This window comes from Oxyura jamaicensis, chromosome 17, assembly GCF_011077185.1.
Source record: "Oxyura jamaicensis isolate SHBP4307 breed ruddy duck chromosome 17, BPBGC_Ojam_1.0, whole genome shotgun sequence".
NCBI lineage: Eukaryota > Metazoa > Chordata > Aves > Anseriformes > Anatidae > Oxyura > Oxyura jamaicensis.
In genome coordinates, this window is record NC_048909.1 from 2083968 (window position 1) to 2104442 (window position 20475).

Genomic DNA, 20475 nt, shown 5'->3' on the forward strand with positions numbered 1-20475 from the left:
CCCTGGATCATCCTGTGGTGGCTGTCAGCTCGCAGGTGGATGGTGAAGCTGTCGGATGAGTTCAGGAGGGCAGTCCTGCCCTGGGCGTTGCTGCGCTAGGGATGCTGCGTGTTCCAAGGAAACATTGCCTGCCCAGTGTTGAGGTTTTTCGCTCAGTTCCTCCTTTTCCCCTCCTTTCTGAAGCTGTGGCTAGCACAGATTGTCTGCGCTCTGAGGATGGTTTTAGGGAACATTGATGGGTGTGCGCGTAGGGGGAATAATTAGCTACCAAATGCAAATAGATTGTTTCTTGCTGTTTCAAAATCATTGTAATTTCTATTGAGGATGAGTTAATTATATCTTCATTTTGATGGGTGTGAGGAAAATGATAGAGATACAGCAATATAAATACCTATGGGGAGGGTCGCTGCTTTCAGAACAGCGTTTTGGAAGTCGTGAGGACAAAGCCTCGTCCTCTCAGAGGACTGAGGTCCTGCAGGGGTCGGCGGTGCTATGTGTTCCTCTGTGGTTCGGTGTTGTCTGGTGTGGCCTTTTACCTTACGCCAGTGACGTAATTATCACCATGAGAGGGGATTTTGAGTTGTGAGGAAAGCAGTGACGTCCCGGCGGAAGCGTGCTTGTTTGAAGGGCTGAGAAATAATGTTTTCAAAAAAAGGGGACATGGAAATAAACCTTAAAACTTACTTCTGAGCAGGATGTAACAAAACTACTTCATTAACCCAAGGTGTGTGGGTGGGGGCCTGCTGTACAAGCACAGGACCAAGTGCCTGGGTGGCACCAGGGTTTCAAACTCCTTCCTCTGGTCCCCGGTACAGCCCCATTTGCTTGCCTGGTGCAAGGTCACCTGGCGCGGGCACCAGGAAACATGGAAGAAGTTTAGTGAAAGGAGAAATGTGGCACTGTTCCCTTATGCCATACCTTGTGGCTCAAAGCCAAAGAGTAGAGCCTTCCTCCTCTTCTTGTCTTAGAGGAAAATAGGGAAGAGAAGCTATTTTCAGAGGGAGCCCCTAGAAGGAGTGCAGCTCTTAGGAAGCTTTCAGTGTCCTGGGGATACTGTGCCTCCGGCTGAAGCAGCGCTCCTCTGCTCTGCCAAGACCTTCAGCGCCGGCAGGCCCCGCGGCAGCGAAGTCTGAAGGGGAAAAAAAAAAAAGAAAAGCTGCATCCACATCTAATTTCTGTCCAGTTTAAAACTTTGCAGATGTGATCTGGAGCTCCACAGGGTGCAGCCACCAGCCTAGCACCATGCGGGTGGAACAGGCACTGCCACGAGCTGTGGGGCTGGCGGAAGCAGCACCCCTGGGGACAGGGGGTGTCTGTGGGAGGCACTGGCTGGTGCTTGGGCTGAGCTCAAGGCCTCTGGGCAGAAGGGGGATGTCAGCCCAGCCCCACACGGTACCAAGGGCGTTTTGCTCGTGTGGAGCCCAGGTGGGGCTGCGTGGACTGCGGTGCGTGCAGGGGGTGCATCCATGTGGCTTTTATTGAGATGTGAAACGTGGCATTTGGGGGTTCATTGCCTGCATGTGCAGCTCCTGGATTTCTGTGAAATAACCTGCCCTTGTGGCCAGTTGTGTTGCTTTTCCATCGGCATAACCTTGCTCAGTGGAGGAACTGAAACACGAATTTGGGACTTTGGTGGCAGCCAAGGCCAGTGTTTGGCACAAGAAAATGGGACTGAATCTCACAGGCATGTCTGAAGAAGCCTGACACAACCGCAGCGATTGCAGGAAGGAGAAAGTTACTGCTGGGTGGTACGTCACACCAAGTCCCAGTCTCTAATAATGAAATAATGACTGCTTCAAAGCCTGTTGTCTTTGCTTCTCTTCATTCTAACTGTTTCAGCCAACCTGCAGTCAATTGGTAACGACTTTAAAACCAGTCGTTGTGGTATCAGCCTTGTAATTAGTTGCTGTGATGAATCCTCTCTCTGCCAAGAAGCTCAGCACCTCTGTGTTTGTGCCTTACCGAGGCTCACTTTGGATGAGCAGTTTTATCTCCTGCCTTCCCAGCCACTTCCAAATCCAGGGCATGGCCGCATTTCGGCTTCCTTGGCACCTTGTGCTGGCTCCTTGCTGCTTTGTGCTCTGCGCACATCCCGGGTGAAGCGGGGAAGGGCTGCACAGCATCTCCTCACCAGGCACGGAGATCTGTGCCAGGGAAGCCCTGCCTGGAGAGGGGACTTACAGGCTGGGAGCAGAGGATTCCCACCCCTTTATCCCCAGGGGTTGTTGTAAGCGAAGTGGCAGGCTCAGGGGAAGGAGCAGCATTTCTTAACCTGGCTGTGAAATTAGTAGAATAACCCCATTCCCATGGTGGATGAAGCTTAATGAACTGATCAGCGTGGAAGGCATATGTTCAGGCTTCGGAGTGCTGGAGGAGCAATGCAACACACTTACGACTTCTGTGTTATGCTTGGAAAAATATGGTCTGCAGTGAAAACCCTGCTGTAGGGCCGTGTGCCTGGTGCCCAGGAGATACGGGGTGCAGTGGGGCAGGGAGGCAGCCCCACACTGTGCCGGAGGAGAAGAGGACAGGAGGGACGGCGGGGCCGTGTCGGGTCCCAAGGGTGGCAGTGCAGGGACGGAAGCGCCTTGGTGGCTTCTAAAAGAAGAGGAAGTGAACAGCAGGTGATGCTTCAAGTGCTGTCTCGCCCGTGACCTACTTGCTGCCGCGGCGGCTTGCAGCTAAAAATCAAACAGAGGAGAGGGCTGCGCCCTGCGGTGCCGGTGCCTGCAGGAGCTCATCCAGCTGCTGCCTTCTCCAGCTGCTGCCACGTGCCCATCGGCACCTGGGGCTGTGCAGAGGCTGCTTTAGAAAGCCAGGGAGCAGGGGCACAGTGCTGGGAGCCCGGATCCAGGCTTGGATTTGTGCAAGGCATGAGGCAGCCCATTCACCAGCAGCGCGCGGCGCTGCTTGCTGGTCCCGACTGGGGACCCGGCTCACCGGGATGTGCAACCGACATCAGGAATTATTCAACCCTGACCTCCTCCACAACCCACTGCGAGCCGCGAGTCTGCTTTTTCCTGTGTCTGCTCCTTCAGGAGCCCCCACTAACCTGATCGTTCTTAATCTTGTCTTATTTTCCAGATCATCAATTTGATTTCTCAGTACTTTTACAGTCCTTAGTGTTCCCAGGAATCTGTGCCTCCATCAATTACCTCTCTATCTTCTTCGAGGCTGTAGCAACCTTGAACCAAAGGTTCCACGCTATTTTTATACCTCACACTGCTTACTGGAGAAGTCTTTCAGAAACAACGGTGCGCTTCTTGCCAGGTATCCCAACACTGCTCAGTGAAAAACAACTGCATCTCATGCTAACGTGCACCCGAAGGCTGCCTTGTCCTTTTATTCATTTCTACCTCTAGGTTTGGGAGTTAAATGCATTATCTCTGACTTAATTCATGTCTGCAGGCATGCATGCAGGTCACGGGGTATCCGATACTCCTTCAGCCATGGTAGTGGTGATGCTGAGCTGCCATCAGATAGCGGCACTGATGAGACCTCTCTCCTTGGAACTCATCTGCAAGCATTAGCATACAGCCTTCCTCTGCTTGATTTTGAAACCCCTTCCAATACCCCCTTCAGTGTTTGAAATCCAGATAAATCCATTAATTCCAATGGACTTGATGTGGATTTACTGAGGCATGGATGGGAGGGGACCCTAAAATGCTGCTGTCACTGCCCAGTCTGTGGCTGCCAGTGTTGGCGTGACGCTGCCGTGAAGCCTTTCCTGCTCAGCTTAGGGCTGCCTCTAGCTGGGAGCTCCTACACCTGTGCAAAAGGAGAAGTGGCCTTGGCATCTTTTTTTCTGGTGTTCGAAGTTGCTAAATAACAGCAGAAATAAAGAAGTGGCTCTGAAGGTGTCTGAAATGACAGCCTTCCTCCTGTTGATGGCACACAGGGGGCTGTGAGTTAGCAGTCCAAGGTTATTTAGTTCCAAAACTTCTGCTCTTGCCTTGCAAACTCCATCCAAGAACATCTTTCCTTTGGAAATAAGAATGGAAAAAAAAGTCCTCTGTTTTTCGTAAGTTGCGAATTGTGTTTTTGTCTAAGCTGATTATTTTATTTATTCCAATAATCCTCTTCCAGAATAAAAGAAAATTAATTGTCTTCCTATTTCCATAATGATTTGCCCTTCAGACAGTTGCCAGGCAAAGTGCTTAGAACCTGAAATGAAAAGATGGTGAATATTTAAAATCAGTGAGCCACTGTAGGAACATGTTTGTATTTTAATAAGGTGGTATTCAAGTAGTCCCAGAGAGTGCTATTTGCTCTGTGTTCTGTAGGATTATGAGTTTTTTTTTCTCTTTTTTTTTTTTTCTTCTGCATATTAAAATGGGGTCAAGCCTGCTGTGGTAGATAGTGCAAGTCAAATGTAGGATTTTGCTTGCAATATGGACTGCCTGCAATTGAAGCCCTATAATTATCCGGCATTAATGGGGAGCGTTGTCCTTGGGTTCCATTGTGCGTTAGCCGGGGAGGTGGCTTTGCTGCCTTTCAGTGCCCGCGGACGGACAAGGGCCTGTTTCCTTGTGGCCGTGATGGGACGAGGTTTTCCCTGCAGGAGCTTCTTGCTGAGCCCCCACTCTTGGTTATTTTTAACTTTGTCCGACCGCAGAGCGTTACCTGGTTAATTTGGGAAGATGCCGGAGCGCTTCCTTAAAAGGCTCAGAAGTGATGGAATACGCAGTGCTGCACCCGAGAGCTAAATTAGAGCTTTTGTGGGTGCATTGGTTGAGGAAGGCAATTTCATATTTTATCCCCGGCACATTTATTTTTTCTCCCAGCCATGCATCCATACCTTTGCCAGCTGTGGGCAGAGGTAGTGGCACAGCCCGGCCTTGAACCAGAGCGAGGGGGGTACTGAGGCTGCCCTCCAGCTGCCTCCTCAGTTTCCTTCCAACAAGCTTTGGGAAACAGCTAAAAATGTTGGCTTGGGGATTGATGGGCAATTGCGTTGGGGACAGGCAAAGAGAAGGTGCGAGATGCTTTAACATCTGGTGTGACAGAGGGTTTGTTGCCCTGCTGTGTTGTGTGTCTGCCTCCTTTGTTGTTCCCCCAGGGACAAGGGGCTGGCATCAGACCTGAGCGTGGCCCTGGCTGTCCTTGGCTCACTGGAGGAACTAGGGACAGTTTTAGGGCAGTTTCAACACTAGAAACCCTACAGCAATAAATTCCTCACATCTGTCATATTTGCCCCTTCCCTTACATGAAATTGCTCCCAAGGAGCAGAGTGTGATCCACCACGGAGGAGAGCAGGGTAGCAGTTAGTTATGTTTGTGATCTTTGTGTGGCACCCAGCTGGCGGGCGGTGGGGATGCGGCGATGCTCAGCTCCCAGCCTTCGCAGCAGGGACGGAGGGAGCCTCCTGGCCACAGTGCGAGCCTGGGGACCATCAGACTGGGCATGTGGGTACGCTTCTGGAGGTCCACCTGCTGTGCCTTGCCCACCCCAATCTTCTGTTTGCCTTTAACCATCACAAACCTGGCACTCATTGCCACTCCCGACAGACTTTGATTCTGGCATGGATTGATTCAGGATCGCTCTCTGTGCTCACACACCAGTGACCCCTCCGCTTCCCGGGGGGCTGCAGCAGGAAACCAGCCCCTTCTTGTTATTCTGAAGCTGATGGGGACGATTCTTGCTTGCTGACAGTGTGCTTGGGTCATTGTGCACAGCATGGAAGAAATTATCCCAGCTACAGAATGTGGGTGGCCATCTCCTCTCCATAGAAAGCTGCTGTTCATTTCGGCATTTTGGGATCTATTGCTAAAGTCACCGATGGAGCAGCACGTCCAGCTTGTGCAGCCCCAGGTTTCCATCCAGTTTGCTGCAGTGGATGTAAATCACTGACCGGTTATGGTCCTGTTCTGTAGGCAGCATTCGCTGCGTATGCATGGTGTGAAGGAAGAGTCTGAACATCGGTCATGTGGAGTTTTGTGTGGAGCCCTGTGCTTGCCGGTGTTTCTGTCAGGAGGGCTGTGAAATGGTGCACGATCAGTGGCAAGGGTGGTGAGAGGATGGGAACTGGCCGGGCAGTACACCGAAGGGCAGAACAAGCGGGTGGTCAGGGCTTTGTTCTGCGTGGCACCTCGCTCGTTCTCAAGGCCCGTCAGTGTGTGAGAGCTGATGACCCACCAGCCTGTTCTGAGAAGCATTTTTTGGACGTAACCTCTCCTATCATCCTGCTGGTTATTGCTGACACCGGCTGTGTGTTGCTCTGCAGCACTCGTGGAGGGGATGAGCTGGTGCCCTGCCAGAGGATCAGTGTGTGAATGATTTCACAGAGTCACAGAATGGCCTGAGTTGGAAGGCAACCACAAGGACCGTCGAGTCCAACCCCTGGCTCCACTCAGGACCATCCCAAACCCAGACCCTATGTCTTGGAGCCTTGTCCAAACACTTCTTGAGCTCCGGCAGGCTCGGTGCCATGACCTCATCCCCGGGCAGCCTGTCCCAGTGCCCGACCACCTCGGTGAAGAACCTGTTCCTAACACCCAACCTGAGCCTCCCCTCTGCTTGGGCTGAGGGTGCCCAAGGCTCCCCTCTGCATGCCCACAGCCTAGCTGAAGGACGAGAAGTTTGCCATATGCACGTCCTTGAGAACGTCTTCTCTTGGTCCTGTGGTTGGGATTGAGTGTTGCGTGGCATCAGTGGCAAGCGTACTTTCATGTTCCTCCAGGACACGATCCACCTGAAAGGAGGCTGCAGTGGGGAGGGTGCTGGTCTCTTCTCAAGTGATAATTCATAGAAAGTGAGGAAATGGTCTTAAGTTGCACCAGGGAGGTTTAGATTGGTCTTTGGGAAGAATTCCTTCATGGAGAGGGTGGTTGAGCACCGGAGGAGGCTTCACGGGGTGGTGGTGGAATCCCCACCCTGTGGGGTGTTTAAGGGTTGTGAAGGTGTCACCAAGGGATACGGCCCAGCCATGGGATTGGTGGGTCAGGCTGACCGGTGGGCATGGTGATCCCGATGGACGTTTCCGTTGTGAAAGATTCCGTGGCTCCGCCAGCAGCCTCACTGCCCTCACAGCCCAGAGCATCAGGCCCTGTGTCAGAGGGTCTCAGGGTGGGGTGAGGGAGCTCACAGACACACGGTCACTACCGCTGGGCCTGTGAACGGTCGGCGCGGGGAGCAGCCGTGCACCTCCCGGCCTGCCGTCCTCTGGGGCTGCCGGGCCCAGGTGGGAGAGGAGTCGGTGGCGCCAACATGCCTGGGAGGCTGCGCCTACGTGAAAGGACAAAAACAAAAGGAAAGGTATGAGTGAGGCCATGTTGTTTGCTTCACATGTTTTACCTTGCTGTCTCACGGCGGTGGTTTTGTCTCCGTGCACCTCGAGCACCCCGGCTCCCAGCTCACGCGTTAAGTCCGAAATTGGAGCCAGCTGCGAGGGCAGGGGTGGGGAGGAGGGGAGGTGGTGCTGCAAAACCTGGTGAAAGCTCGGCCCGCGGACTTTGGGGTGATGGCTTGGGCCTGCTGCTGGTCTCTGCTGTTTTTCCTTGGGACTGGGACACTGGTATGGGTCCTGCTGGGATGGGGCCGTGGGTTCGTCTGGCTGTGCTCGGTTATCCTGGTGGGGCTGGGGCCGGGACCAGCTTCTGGTGGGAGAGCTGCTGGTGGGTGGTTGGCATTGATTCTTTCTGGAGAGAGATCTCTATAAATATATATGTGTGTATATATATGTATGTGTCTGTTTATATGTATATATTTATGTGTTGGATTAACTGAACAAACTTTCTGCTTCATTTACTGAGTCACTGCTTTATTTTGAAGCAGGTAGAAAAGCTGCCACTGGAGGGGTGGTGGTTACTGGGCCTTGTTGAGGTTTCCTCAACAAAAAAAAAATTAAAAGATAATTAAATGGGGCAGAGGGAACAAACCAAACCAAAAAAAAACCCCGCCCCAAACAAAAAATCTTTATCACATTTTAAATCTTTCTTCTCCCCCCACTTCCAAATGTGCTTTTTAAAGAGTTACAAATGCTCGTTGGCATAGAAACTACAGGATCTGACTGCGGCATGCGAATGGAGAAGGAGCCATTCTGCAGGAGCGCCATGCGCTGAGCCTCCGCGGGGCTGGCTGGAAGCTTTTACGAGGCGAAGAAAATTGCCCAGATGTTGCTTGAATTAGAATGGCACTAAATATTTAGGTTTTCCAATTTGCACTTAAATCCCCCAAAACTTGAAATGTAGGGAATGCAGATACATTACCAGTGGGCTTTCTTTTCTTATGAAAGAATTTGTAGTCCAAAAATATTGCTAAAATCTGTTTGGCTCTGAGGAGTGCCAAATCGTCATTAAAACATGTGGATATTTCTGCGGTTTAATCTGTTAGAAATGCATTCAGGATCCAGTTATGTTAAATTAAGCAACAATATTGGCCTGGATGTTGCTTGAAATATTAAATGTGGCAGTCGGAACACAAGGCGAAATGTTTGCACATTCTAATAGCTCAATGAGTAATTTTTATTTTCATTTTTTAAATTTTATTTCCGAGGAATGATCAAGAGCGCTTAAAACCCATCCCTGCTCTCCTTATCCACCAAGGAGCCACGTGTGTCCCAGACACGCCACGAGGATGCTGATCCCTTCGAGCCTCCTTGGGGCGCAGGGGAGGCTGGGGTCTGTCTTGGCGTGGCGTCTTCCTTGTGCTCATTTATTTCTCCTAATTCCTCATCGCCTCGTGGCGAGGCCAGGCCCCTTGTGCTTTTCTTTGGCAGGGCTTCGCTGCTGTGGATGGGCAAAGGCGCTGTGGCGCTGGGGAGTACATTCGTGTTGTGTAGCAGGTGGAAGGCATCATTGCCGGGCAGCTGGGGACTGTTCGTTTTTAAATTTGACGCATTTCCTAAGTTGTTCTGTATTTTAGCCTTTTTTAGCATTTAAGGTTAAAAATGTTTTGAGGCCGTTTTAATTGCGCTGTATTAACAGGATACCTCGCTGCAAAGCACTAGGCAGCGGGATCGTGCTGCTGTGGCTCCGCAGTGCATCGCCTCTTCGCGTGGGATGTAAAAAGGGCAGAACGGCTGCTTGGCAGGCTCAAAAGTCAGCTGTGCTTTACTTTGTCTGCTAAAAAGGAAGAAAAAGCGTGTGCTTTCCTGTGGGATAGTTTGTCTCTCTTAAAACCTGAAGCCTAGTGCGATTTTTCTTAATTATTTTAATGTAGAAGATAATAATTGTGTGATGATAAATGGGGATTGTTAATGATTCATGGTAGAAGAAAGCAAGTGGCGATATAAGGTGTAATGTAGCAGAGGCCGTCACCATAAACTTTCCCTGCAAAGCCAATGGGCCTGCTGGGGAGGGGAGACAGAGATCCGGAGTCGGAAGAGAAATGAGCATAAGTCTGTTCCTTGGCCACCTCCCGGCTGTGCCCTCGGAGCCTGACAGGTCCCAGGCTCGATGAGGTCCTCGGGAGGACATCTGGCTGCTTGCTTGCACATCCCATTGTCCCTCTCTTGGCTTTGCAGCTTTGCTGTAGGGACCCCGTAGCATAGATTGACTTCAGCGGAGGTGAGCACAGGGCCGGTGTTGTGCAGCCTAGAATGGGAGCAGTAGGATGGAGAATAAATCAGAAACGGAGGAGAAATTGAAAACGGGAATTACAAATAGGGGAAGAGAGTTCAAAACTGAAAGGAAAAAAATGACACGGACAATGAAACTTTGAAACATGCAGACATGGGCACATGTGTTTGCGAACAGCTGACAACAAAAATCCCTGATCCCAAAGCAAATGAGGAAAGACACCTCAATGTGTAGGCAGGAAGATGGAAAGCGGTTGAAGATGGCAAACAAAATGAGGGATTCAGAGGCAAGTGCCGATCATTGTCTCTACAGCAGGTTGCAGAATATTTGCTTTAATTGTCCTTTATGCTGGTGCTTAAAAAATGATTTAAAAAATCCCCCAAGCCCCCAGATCATGATGGAGCGATGAATGGGAAGGGCTGGCCCCGCTTCTCTCTGTGGGCATGGCAGAGGGGCTCCAATTCCCGTTAAGAGAGGCTGGGGCAGGCAGCGCTCTGTGGGCTCTGATTTTGGAGGCCCCTGCAGGTGGGTAACTGGGAAGAGAAGGGAGCTCAGCCGGACACAGCTAACGAATAAAGAGTTTGCAGCGCTTGCGTTTCCCAAGGTATGGCCCTGACACATCTGCCTGCTGTGGCTGTGCCACAGTTGCACACTGTCCACGATGCCAAAAGTGCTGTGCTGGCATCCCGGTGGGTGGCTGCTCTGCAGCCTGGTGGAGGCAAAGCCTATTTTTATTTGGCTAATTGAAGTCAACTTGGTATTTTGTACGCTCACAAGGTGACAGAATTTCAAGCTCCGTGCAACCTACCTTCAAGTAGCCCTTCTAATACAGAGTTGGCTTTTGCAGTGCAGGCGGATGCTGCACTGAAATAACTACACCCGGAGAGAAGAATGAATTGTGTCACCAGCAGACATCGCCAGTCTGAAGGCGTGTGCTCGGCAGAGCTTGCTTCTTACCAAAAAGCTTGGCTTTCACCTCTAGCAGTGCATTGTATTCATGGGACAAAACACTTGGTGAGATTTTATGGTGGGACGCAGGCTGAGATGGCCGCGGTTCTGCGAGCAGCCTGCTGCAAATCGTCGGGGCGGGAGCCTCTGGGACGTGGCCCTTGTGAAGCAAAACGATGGCAGCCACCGTCCTCCTTCCCAAGGAGTCTGATGGACTCCTGAAGCTGAAGTTAACTGGCAGCACAGGGCAGTGTTACAGGGATCAGAAATAAGGTATAAGCACCTGAGAAGAATAAGCGGATCCGTCAGACTACCGGACTCGGTCACTTTATGCACGCTGGTGCCCTACATCGCTGTCAGGGTCCTCCCTTTGTTGCTTAGACCCACGCAGGAGCTCCCACGTGCTCACCTCCCTCCCCGCAGGTTGCCTTGCCGTGCGAGCGCTCCAGCCTGGCATTTATCCATGGGCTGGTCCATGAGCTACACGGCTGCAGGAGAATTTGCATTTATTGGGGTTTTTATGAACCTCGTTTCTCTTCCTTTTGTCCGTGTATCGCAATGGGTGCCGCCTGTTTTGCATTTTTATAGCTTGATGTTAAACTTTGCTTTATGGCATCTGTTCACCCTCCTTGGGAACGGGTGCATTTAGGTGGGAAGGGGATGCGCGGGGCACGGCAGGAATTCTGCAAGGCTCTGCTCACTGCAGAGAGCAAGAACGGTGTTGAATGTGGTTTGAAATGGCAAGCGTCTCAGGTTGCTTTACAACTGGTCCTTTACTCTGCTCCTTCTACAGAAGGATTTAGGAAAAGAAAAAACCCGGCGGCAGGGCTGATGCTGCCGAGCAGACGTGGGGCAGAGCGCTGGAGGAGCCGGCTGACCTCGGCTGTCCTGGAGTTTGTTTCATTGAGGCCTGGGAGCGAGCGAGCGGCTGCCAACGGCCGACGTTTGGCTTCCTGTCTCAGGAGGAAAAAAAATCAGGATTTGTCTTCTCCTGTTGCCTGTGCACTATTTTTTGGTGCGCTGCCAAACCAGAGCGGCAGCACTTCTGCTTGCCTCTTCTCCGGGACCAGAGAGCGGAGGAGAAGCTTCCAGGGGTCTGTGGGGCTTTGGATGCAGATCGCACAGCAGGAGGCAGAGCCTGAGCTTTGTGCAGAGCAGGGGCAGGGCTGAAGCCCTTTCCCCCTGCAATAAGTGTGCAAAAGTTCCCCCCAGTAGCCTCCTGCCTTCTGCTTTGCCTCCAGAACGTTTTGGCTGCGGTGGCCGAGAGCAGGCAGCTTGGGCTGTGCTGCAGCCGCTTTGCAACCTTCAGCTTTCCCCTTCCCCGGCTCGGGGCTCTGCGAGCTGGGTGCGTTGCTGCAGCGTCCCGTGCGGCTGCTTCTCTTCTCGTGTGCTGCTGTCTTCCGAGCACTTCGATTTAAAATGTTAACACAATTATGCCTCCCTGAGACGCAAGTAAGCATGTTACACATGGAGGGAAAAGGTGGGAGAGCTGGAAGGAAAGCTTTGGTTTTGTTTTGCAATAGTGGTTTAATTTGTGAAGCTGGTGCTTTATTGTCAAGTGCACCGACTGCTGCACCTTGCTGTAGGAGATGCAGGCTTGAAAGGCGCTGTCCAAGCTGGCCACCCGAGATCAGTGAGGGCTTCTTGATTTGAAATTTGCTCTTTCTACAGAGCTTTCATGTGGGAAAGTATCAGAGTGAGCTCATCAGTCTTTGAGCTGAGCTTTGAGTCTCAGCCTCGCATGTGCCCGCTGTAATACAGCAAGTCTTTATCGGTGCAGCCCTGGGAACCCAATCAAAGCGGGTGGTTTAATGATTTGGGCATTAAAATAAATCCTGTGACTATCTTCCCCAATTTAAATCTGTGTTCGGAAATCTCCAGGAATACGTGGGGCCCCAGGCGCTGGCTCCGTGCCCTCGGATGTCTGCGAGCAGCGCGGCAGCGCCTGCCAGGCCGGAGGGGAAGAGAAGGGAAGGGAAGGGAAGCAAGTCTTAAGTTTGCTAGTAAGTGGTGTACCCTCGCCCTGTATCCGTGTCGGCGTTGGCTTCCATACAAGGTTGTCACCGAAACACTTGCCAGGTGTTGAACACATCAGCATAACAAAATAACTCAGCTCCTTGTCCTTGCCTGGATGCTTTGACGTGCACCCCCTTACCCGACAGGAAATTTCTGCGAAGTGACGAACCTGAATTTACTGCTCCCCTTGCTCAGTTTGGGTCCGACCTCCCTCCTGCGTTTGTCTGGGCTGCGTCCTGCTGTCCCGCGGCACCCTCCTGCTTCAGACCTCAGCACTGGGCATGGAGAGCTTCTCAGGGCTGAAGGCTTGCTGTTCTGGGTGAATATTTCCCCTCCCCTCCAAAAATCATATTAGTTACAGGGAATCCGATACAGAGGGAGAAAATACCGAGACATTTGTAATTATATTGGTACCTTTTGTTTTAGTCAATTAACTTTATTTTTAAAAAATAGAGGATGAGATTTTCAAAGGAGCTTAAAATGCCCGAACTTCCCTGAGGCGCAAGGTGAAGCTGTCCCACACTGCCTGTCCCAACGCCTCCTTTGGATCTCAGCCACCCGATGCGACTCGGCAGGAGAGCAGCGGAGCAGGACTTCAGGTCCAGGTCACCTTTCCCACGTTCCTCTGTCCCATACGTGCGTGTAGGACCACTCCAGAAACTTCTAGCAATTCATGCTCCAAGCCTCAGTTTTTCCATGTGTAAAATGGAGGCGTTGATGTTATCTACTCCTCACATCTCTTCTCGTGAATTCCTTAGGAAGAAGCCCTAACTGTTTATTGTTGCAATATATTTCAGCAAATCACGGTGCCTGGTTCTTTTTTTACACAGTGGTGTTTAGGTGCTTTCTTTCAGTGTATGTTCTGCTTTTGCTTGGGAAGAGCTAGATCATTTTCCTTGTTCTTCCCCCAGAATTCATGGTGGCTAGAGCATGGGTTGGGATAAAACTAAGTATTTTTAATACCTACCCAGCCTCGGCCTAGGGTGCTCCCACTTGCAGAGTGGGGGATTTGCTTCCAGGATGGCTCGATCGCAGCAGGGATGGAAGCGTGTTGCTGCTGTTGGGTGCTGTCCATCCGCACTGAAGGGCAGGGTAGTGGAGGATGAGACACCGAGCAGTTCTGCCTGACATTGTGGAGGTATTTTCTGATGCTTTTTGCCTATAGCTGAGTGCAGTGGTTGGTCTGTCAGTGTTGCTCTATCAGTGAAGAGGCATCTGCAAGCTTGGAGCCTCTGTGGGGGACGGGGCGTGTTGGAGTCCGAGCCCTGACCTCCAGAAGTGCTGGGGCATCCAGGGTCGGGGGTGGGTGCTGATGGCTCTGGTGGTGAAACTGGGCCTCCAGGGGCAGGGAATCGCGAGGCTTTGTCCTTTAGGTGGGGGAAGGAGTCTGCTCTTGCTCTGCCAGCCCCTGTTGGTGCAGCTCCGTTGGCTTTCTCTGACGTTGTGGCGCTGATGCCAGCGAGAGGAGAGCCAGGCTCTGCTCCCTCGGACATTTGGGTAACCCCAAGCTGAGACTGCAGCTGGAGCCCCGGCGTGCTGGGAAGCGAGCTCTGTGCCGGGTCAGCCTCCGGGACAGCGTGTTCAAGGAGCCATAAGTTTATTTCCTATCCTCATGTGTGTCCTTGTTACTCCTTTTCTGACAGGTTTTTGAGAGGTGCTGAGCACCTGTGATGCCCGATGAAGGCTCTGGAAGGTGCAGGTGCCGTTGCAAGGCAGGCTGTAGATAGCGCAGCTCTGACACTTTCTGCCCTCCCTCCTTTCTTGCCCACACAGAGGTTGTGTGTCATCGCCGCGGGATTTACTGCCTTCAGCGTGAGGACCTCTGATGTGAGCAGGCTCTGTCTGGGAGAAGAGTTATGGCTGCACGGAAAGGCTGACTCCCCACTTAAGCACTAATGCATGCCCGTGCCGAGAAAAAGTTGGGCTTAAAACTGGCCGAACACATCTAGGAGATGTTACCGCTTTCCTTTTTATTGAGCTTGTGCTGGCTCTTCAGCCTGTGCGAAGCAGGTGTGCTCTGAGCACTGCTGGTGCAGCTTTCGGAGCGGTGTTAGGAGCAATACAGGATTTCCCTCTTAGATTGTTCCTCCGCTGGAACCCGTGTACCTAGCCTAGGGTAAGCAAATGAATCTGGCTTTCCTTTTTTTCCTCCCTCTCCCCAAGGAGACAATATAAATGCCGTGCCTTGAGTGTGCATCTATTGAAGGGAAAAGGGGATTTTAAATAGCGATGCACTGTGGTTTTCCCTTGGTGCAGCAAGCCAATTGTTCAGTAGTGAAATGTATTGATAATTCTCCTATGAACTTTGTTGGCACGTGAATCAGCTTTAATTCCTTTGTATCAACAACAGCTGCAGGTATGCCTTCATTATATTTAAGGGGAAAAAAGGAAGAAAGCAATGCTTGCAAATTGGCCTTTGTTTCCAAGGAAACAAACTTGACATGCTTGAGCTGTGCTAGATGCAAACACTGCTCGATTCAGCAGACATGCCTCAGGATCCTATGGTCTGAATATTATTTTTAAACCACCTCCAATTTAAAGGCAGGCGAGGGGACGAGAATAGAATTTGTCGGCAGGGTTTGCTGGTCTGTGCTCAATGTGCTGTGTGGTGCCTCGGTGATCCTAGTGCGGTGCAGGGAGGGTGGCATCCTGCTCTGGAAACGGTGTCCCTGACGAGTGTCCCTGGGGAAAGGGCACCGAGGGACCCAATGCTCCTGCAGGGCTGAGCCCTGGTGCTTTGCTGAAATGCTGCAGCAGAGGTGGGGCCCGGGGGCAGCTCAGCACACACGCTTTATTCCAAATTGCCGTGGTTCATCCTGGGTCACTTTACCAAATGCTTTGTGCTCTAAAAATGTCTTTGTAAAATGCGACTTGCCAGCGCTTGGCGTGGAAGGCTGCCTTGCATCCAGAAGTCAAATGTGAATGCCAGGACTTCGCCATCAGGAATAATTGCTAAAAAGCTCCAGCTCGGTGTTCAGCTGGAGTGTAACGCGGACGAGAGCTCGCTCTCAGCTGGGAGGACAAAATGCAGAGCTGTCTGCATAGTGCCTCTGACAGGAGTGTGCTGGGCACTGCTGAAAATCAGACGTTTACCTTGGCTTACTGCATCTTACAGAATCTCTGAGTATTTTTGTGATTACCTTGGAAGCATAGTTCAGGCAAAGAGCCCGCTTTTGGCGTTCATCTATCACCGTGACTTCTGAAGTGCAGCGTTTTTATCATTATTATCATTATTTGTTAATCTTCCTTTGGAGCAGCAAACTGGCGGCACCGAAGCAGACCCCAGACGTCCAGGACAGGAATATGAGCCATGAGCGCGCAGGAAGCCAGGACCGCTCGGCATTGTGCACGGACAATTCACGGATCTGAACACCCCGAGTTGGCTTTGGCTTGGGCCCAACAGGAGGCTTGGGGCTCGCATTAAAACCTGCGTGGGATTAGCGGCCACTTTTTGCCCTGGCCTGCAAAGCTTTACTTCTGCAGGAGCTGCCTTTTGTCTTTGCGTATTTTTGTTGTTTGGAAGACTGGAGAGGAGGAAAAAAATTCTCTATGTATTCTGCTGTGGAGCTGCTGTTGTTTTAGAGAGACAAAATGTAGCCATGGAGGGGTTTCGGGGCTGCCTAGCTAAAACCAAACCTCTTAAAACTCATGTTCTGAGGAAAGCACAGCATGCCGTGTGTGTGCTGTAGGCTTTTCCCCCTTCTTCTGGGGTGCTTTTTGAGTGTCTTGTAAATGGAGCTGAAATTGTCCAGGTTACGTGGGCTGGGGAGCTGTGGGGTCAGCTGTACGACAGACGGGAAGCGCTATTTGCACCGCGAGCTGAAAGCGTCCGATGAAGCCCGTTGGGGGGTGTGTTAATGGCATTTTGCGAAAAACACGAATTTGTGGAAGGCCCAGAGTGAAAAATATGCTGGCTCGAGAGTCTGTAGGCATCACTGCTTTTTGCACAAGGCTTGCCTGAGCCAGGACTTGCCTTGCCTTTGTTCTGAAGCGAGATGCTCGCAGCCTCATCCCTCCTGCGAGCCCTGCAGCCAGAGCCTCGCCTGGCTGGTGGGAGCAGAAGGTCTCCCGGATCCCCGGGAATCCCTCACCTTCCCTTTCCTTTCTCCTTTTTTCCCCCCCTTCTGCTAATGACACTTCCTTACGCTCACATTTCATCAAGGCTCTGAAATGGCTGAAGATCAGCCCGCACTGAGCATGCTCCGGGGTGGAAGCTGCACCCATAGAGGGAGATAGATAGATGGATTTGTGGCTGGAGGAGGAATTGGCCTGCAGTCGGGACGCGGGAGGATGCGGCCGCGGCGCCCAGGTAGGGCGGCTGCGTGCCCCTGCCCTGCCCGGGGCCGCGGTGGCTCCGGGAGCGCGGCTCTGGGCAGCGATTGAGGCGCAGCACAGTTCAACCACTGCCACCGGCTTCGTGCTGCTTCCCGCGGATCAGCGGGGAGGATTTGAAAACCCCGACCTTGGCTGCCCTCGAGCCTCTATCAAGCAGGGGCCTGGCGAGCGCCAGGGTGGTGCCCCGAGGGGCAGGGCCGGCAGCCAGGGCTGCGAGGTCCCGCTGGGCTGCGCCTTCCCCTTGGAAGGCGTGTGAGCGTGGCCCCGCCGCTCGGGCGCTAATTGTTATTAATGGGAGGCCTCGCAGGGCACCGACCTGCTCTGCGGCCAGGTCCGTCCCTGATCGTGGGAGGGCGAAGGAATGTCAGACTCCAGCTCCCGTCCTCGGTCTTGTTTTGCATTCCAAGGGTTGCAAACAAACCTTGCCAAATCGGCCCTTCCAGATCTGCAAGGGAAGGAAGGAATATGAGTGTCTGTTCCTTTGGCTGGGATGATGATGATGATGATGATGATTTTTTCTATGCGTTGCTTTCTGGATTTCAGGTGTTGGTGAGTGAGTGTGGGGAAGGAATGGGAGCGTGTGCGAGGCTGGGCTCACGCAGCCGGCTCTCGCAGACAGAAGGCACCGGCAGCTCCGTGCCGCTGAGCTGGTTGACCCCTCGTGCCCCACAAGCAGGCCCCGTGGTGACACTGGGACGCTGGGGTGGGCTCCCAGGCTTGTGTCAGCGAGGGGCAGGGGAGGTGGCGCTTTGCGTGGGGCAGGAGGGGCTGGCTGCCTCTGCGCCCCCTGGGAGCGGTGCTGTTGGGTGTCCACGGTGGCGTCGGTCAGGTCTGAGCAAAGGTGGACTCGATGATCCTTGTGGGTCCCTTTGGACTCGATGATCCTTGTGGGTCCCTTCGGACTGATGATACCTTCTGACTCGGGGTATTCTGTGATTCTAAAGGTAAGGCTTGCTGTGTCAGGGCCTCGGGAGCACTTTGGCATTGCAAACTTTCCATGGTTAACTTTTATTAACAGAAATCTCTGAGGTTACAGTCTTCATCCTGCATGCTGTGAGCAGGCTGGCTTGCTCTTCAGGGCTCTTCTTGCTGCTTTACATCACGCAGTTGAGCATGTGCTGAAGAGCACGCACATCTCTATGCCATCGCTCCGTCCCAGGTGATGGTCTCGCACACTTAGGGCAGTCTGCGTGATGAGGCCCTTTGCTACCTAAAGTTACTCGCATATTTTCTGCCCAGTTCTGCATTTCTGGCATACCCAAGGCTTCCACCGCCTTCTCTGAGCTGCAAGAGATGGGGCAGGGCAGGATCCAGCCTCTGCGTGACCCGGGCCATGGGGCAGCTCTGCGCCGAGCTCGAAGGCGTTGGTTGTGCAGTCCCTGCAGAAAGGCAGCTCGAGCCCCAGCTTCCCGGCGATGCAAGCTTCACTGTTTTTTAATAGATGCTGGCTTGTTTGTGGTTGGATGAATGCACAAAGAGAAGTGTTTATGTAAAATAAACGGCATTGTAATTGTACGCTGAAAGTAAAAGGTTTTGATTTGCTTTGGCTCGGACGGGGGCTGCATTTACAGCTTTTCCAGATTGATCCCGGTGGCTTTTTCTCCTTGTGTGACTCTGGCACTGAAATGATCTCGGGCCCAAGTTTTCATGTATGGTCTGGCTCCCTCGATGAGGAAATTTGATTAAACAGTTTGAGATGCTGAAAACCACTGGTGTGATAATTTCCTATTGTGCTTGTGCGGAAGGTGTAAGGTAGCCTTAAAGACCCACTGCCACCTTATGGCAGCTGCTGAAAAGCAGCCTCTTCCGAGCCAACTCCGTACACACGTCATGCTTGCTTTATTTCTCCGCTCTTCTTAACTGGTGATGTTTGCATGAGGGCAGGAGCTTTGTGTTTAGAGTTCATCTGCTCCTTCTGCTCCTTGAGAAACGCGTAACGTCAGCGGAATCGCTGCTGGAGCCATCGACTGCGGTATTCGCGATTCTGGGGGACAGAGACACCACGAAGCACCGATTCTCTCCCAGTGAAGAGCTCTCTTGTTTTCACGTGAATGCCCTAATGCTGAAAACAAAATAGGTGTGAGGTCAAAGAACAGGGAACCGCTGAACACGTGAGGCTCGTGGGCAGGATCCGCGCCGAGCCCTGGTGTTTGAGCTGAGCGTTGCAGCACAGGCGAGGTTGAATGCGAGCAGCCATTTTCGCTGCCTGCGTTCCTGGCAGAAGCCTGAGCAGGACGGCTTTGTGCTGCTCCCTCCCCACCTCCTGGCCCCAAAATAACCCCACGAACCCTTTGTCCGGTGAGCAAATGGTGAGGTGGGGTGTGCAAGGGGTGCCACTCCGCACCCTTCTCGAGCACGGCTGTTTTTGTTGTGGTGGGAGCTCGTGGTGTGCAAGAGCTGAATGAAGGAGAGGAATGGTGCTTTCACATCGCCACAACAGGAGCCGTGGTTACGCTAAGTTAAAGCTGGAGGGGTTTATAATTGGGAACTGTTAGGACTACCGTATGCTCTGAATTACAGCTGTCTGGCCAATACGCTTCTAAATAAAGTTCTAGGATTGCCCTATACATGAAATACTCGATGCATCTTCTTATCAAAACAGAGCAACATCTTCAGAGAGCTTACATCGAGCATCTGCCGCAACGGCATCTTTTCTTTTTCTTTTTTTCCTCCTTCTGGTGTGTTTGATGTACTCAACAGTGTCCCAGGGAACATTTCATGTTTCTTATTAACTCAAGGCAGTTTTCTAAAACTAAAAGCAGGAGGGGAGGAGGTGGCTTGAAAATGTTTTTTTTTTTTTTTTTTGGGAAAAAAAAAGTTTCAAAAGGTGGAGAAAACTGTGATTCCAGAAGTGTGCATTAATGAGTGACTGCTCCTTCAGGGCTGTTACCTGAGCCTGGGCGTGGGCATTTCGGCTCCTGCAGGATGCTGAGGACGCTTGCTGTGTCTTGGGAATGGGCATTCTCACAAGGAAATGTTGTAAATAATCACTGAGGAGGCAAGGAGGCATTTTAAGAGCTTGTGGCTGAGCTGAGGAGCGGTTCTTAGCGAGGCAGAAGCACGTCAGGATTCCAGCAGAAATGCTCTTCTTATACAGAAAGCCCCTCGGTGCTGGCGGTTTGTTCCCCTGTGTTTAGGGGACAGCTTCTGAGGAGGCTGAAAGCGAGCTTTGGATCTGAGCAAGCGGAGGGTCTGAAGTGAGAGAGGAGCCTGACGGAAATGAGGAGAGACCCCTGCATTTTGCAGAGCCAAATATTGTTCTTCCTATAGAAAGCAACGTCTCCCCTTGCCTCCCACTTGTGTTTCCGCTGCAAGGGAGCTGTGAAAATGCCGTGTGTAATGGTGTAATTAAGCAAAAGCCCCGAGGAACCCAGTGTCCTTTGTGTTGTGCTGCTGCCTTCCTCTTGGAAACGTGAGATTTCTGAAAGGGATTTTCAAGCTTTGAATGGGAGAACCAAGGCCAGGGAGGCTCGGTGTCAGAATACCGTACTTTGCTGGGCCCTGGTGGGACGTGTTTGAAATGGGGAGGGCTGCGCTGGCCCCCCCATGGGCAAGGTCAGGTGGGGAAACTGCTGGGGTAGCTAAAGGGGGAACTGCGTGGGGTAAATAAAGGGGAAAGCTTTGTGGGGTGCGGGCTGTTGTGCGAGCAACCCCCCTT

At 52.1% G+C, this 20475-nt stretch overlaps 1 protein-coding gene and 1 long non-coding RNA gene across 5 annotated transcripts in view; both read left to right on the forward strand.

Moving 5' to 3' along the window:
* EHMT1 (euchromatic histone lysine methyltransferase 1) overlaps positions 1 to 20475 on the forward strand; it is a 114729-nt gene that overhangs the window by 20357 nt on the left and 73897 nt on the right. The window contains exon 1 of one of the 4 annotated variants that reach the window (XM_035341395.1): positions 16757 to 16791. The exons of the other annotated variants lie outside the window; for them this stretch is intronic. The gene's annotated coding sequence lies outside the window, so the exon portion shown is untranslated. Of the gene's footprint in view, positions 1 to 16756; positions 16792 to 20475 lie in introns of those variants that run through there. 4 annotated transcript variants of the gene reach the window in all.
* On the forward strand, positions 5245 to 9622 carry LOC118175313. The gene is made up of 3 exons (XR_004754940.1): positions 5245 to 5257; positions 6821 to 6823; positions 9533 to 9622. It is a non-coding gene; the product is annotated as an uncharacterized LOC118175313 (long non-coding RNA).